The sequence below is a fragment of the Montipora capricornis genome, chromosome 12 (genome assembly GCF_036669925.1).
Source record: "Montipora capricornis isolate CH-2021 chromosome 12, ASM3666992v2, whole genome shotgun sequence".
NCBI classification, from domain to species: Eukaryota; Metazoa; Cnidaria; class Anthozoa; order Scleractinia; family Acroporidae; genus Montipora; species Montipora capricornis.
The window spans coordinates 32,197,438-32,199,937 of record NC_090894.1 but is presented as its reverse complement, the minus strand read 5'-3'; the positions used below and the strand labels follow the sequence as shown (position 1 = coordinate 32,199,937).

Sequence of the window (2,500 nt, the reverse complement as noted above, 5' to 3'; positions counted from 1 at the left end):
TTTTTGTCGCATGCGATAACGGCTTAAGACAGGCCAACGACATGATTTTCGATTGTTGTGTATGTCAGAAAAAAATGTCGTAGCATTTTAAAACATGTTTTAAAACGCTGTGACAATCGTAAGTCATGTGTGGGCCTGTCGTGAGCTTGTCGCATGCGACAAAAATCGTACCGTGTAAATCGGCCCTTGAGAAGTCACCAAATGGAAAAAGTCTACGCCAACAATGTAGTTGTGTTATAATACTAGCCTCACATGATATTCAGAAATAACAGTTATGCCCCAATCTCGCAATCCTTTCCCGGGATACTTTAGACCATGAGCCGTCTCTCTCTCTAATTTCTATAAAATCAGTAGAACAGACGTGATTCCTTGCGGCGCATATTTTCACGTACCTCTACGGAATCGTAGTCTGGGGCAAGTTAAATGAGCCACCTAACGCGCTAACCGTACTTTTATCTTTCCCGCATATCATGATGAATACTCACAACTAAACTATAGTTCGGGTAACTTAAAACAGTTTATTTCATATTTAAAACAATGTCATGTCTGGTGTATTCGTCAAAACATCTGGTGTACTCAAAAAAAGACAATTATTTCTTCCTTAAAACCAGACAATTACTTTTGCTAATACATTTCTTGTTCCTTTAAGTCATACATTGACATCTCTTCACGCTTTTGGAAAATGTTTGACCCAGGCGCTCGCTTCCAGATTTCGCCAATCGGTATCCAAGAGGGAAGATACTCGAAAGATACTTGCTTCCAAATAATCAAACACTGTCTCCCGCTCGTGGCAAATAACCCTGATTTGCATTAGCTTCTCCATTTATTTGTATCTTGAACGTCGGATTGCCTACGCTGGCGTATGACGCCACAATATTTGCGGGGGAAAACCAGACAATTACTTTTGTATATCTTTTGTATTAAGGTCTCTGAAGGTTCATTTATACGGTACAATTTTTGTCACACGCGACAAGCTTAGGACATGTCTACAACTCGTTTACGATTGTCGCGTACGCTGCAACAATTGTAAGTCATGTCCTAGGCCTGTTGTAAGCTTCACGTCGCATGCGCCAAAAATCGACCGCAACAGGTTTATTTGATATACAAAAATTTGGTTTTATCAACGGAGTTGATAATGTAAATTGGCCACCGTACATAGATTCTAAGGGCCCATTAACACGGTACGATTTTTGTCGCATGCGACAACGACTTACGTCAAGCCCACAACATGATTTACGATTGTTGTGTACGTCAGAAAAATGTCGTAGCATTTTAAAACATGTTTTAAAACGCTACGACAATCGTAAGTCATGTCTTATGGCCTGTCGTGAGCTTGTCGCATGCGACAAAAATCGCACCGTGTAAATCGGCCCTAAAAGCTGACGTTTCGAGCGTTAGCCCTTCGTCAGAGCGAATCGAGGAATTGTGGGTTACGTGTAGTTTTTATAGTAGAGTAGGAGCTACGCTATTGGTGGTAACATGGCAACGTGAAAATAGGAATATATTAGTTAAATGAAAAGCGTTCGTTAATACCGTGAGGATTAAGGGTGCCGATTTGGAAGATGAATTGAATTGGGTCTGATGACCGCAACGCCTCTGATTGGTCCGCAACCAACTAACTGCAGTGGGATTATTATATGACTAGCTCCATGAGTGGGCAAGATGAACCAAATCCCGCACTGTGATTGGCTACCCGAGCGGGCAAGATGGAGCTATCTTGCCCGCTTGGGATTTCTCACTTGGTTCCGCAACTTCGTCTCGGTTTTTCTAGGCCGTATTTTTCCTTTAATACAACACAGCGACGGGTAGTTTCTTTCTGTGTTTTTAATCCGACATCAACACTAACTTTGCGCGGGACTGGTACACAAGCTTTCCTAAGGGGGTAGAGTCGCTACAATATGGTCTCGACCACCCGAGACGAGACAGCAAAATAAAAATCAAAGAAGCAACAATTTGGGAGCTTATATATGTTTTTAGCGTTTACTTTCGAAAGAAAAGTTTTTCCCGCCATAATTCTCAACGCTGTCAACGGAAAATTCTCGATTCATAAACAGCCTTTATTTAAACTACATATTAATGCTGCGTTAAGATTGTAAGTCCATTTGCTTAATGTGAAAACGCAACTATACTTAACAAAAAAGAAAGGCAAATGATGATACGCATTTTTTGAAGATGCGTCTTAAAATACATGCATAATTAAGTAAGGTCAACTTTGTCTCGGTCACGCAATTCTCATCTAGACGCTCGGTAAAGTTGTCTCGAGAAGGAGGGCTGTCTCGGGTAAGCGAGACCATATAAACAAGCCCTTAATGTCCGATTTTCCCAACAGTGTGGTGACGCCTATATCAACGAAACAAATCCTACAAATTGACGGCTTGTCACTTATTGCCTCTTGCGAACGTAGGCTGGGAATGGTTGAGAAATCTTTTCAATGAGTTTTCGATTCATTGTCTTTTGATAATTCCGGCTTTAGTCTGTATTTGTTTTTGGCGTGTTTGTG

The 2,500-nt window shown here is 41.1% G+C and overlaps 1 protein-coding gene across 1 annotated transcript in view; it reads right to left on the bottom strand.

Annotated features, from left to right (window-relative positions):
• Positions 1–2,500, bottom strand: part of LOC138027929 (L-2-hydroxyglutarate dehydrogenase, mitochondrial-like) — a 35,114-nt gene that overhangs the window by 11,500 nt on the left and 21,114 nt on the right. The window lies entirely within an intron of this gene.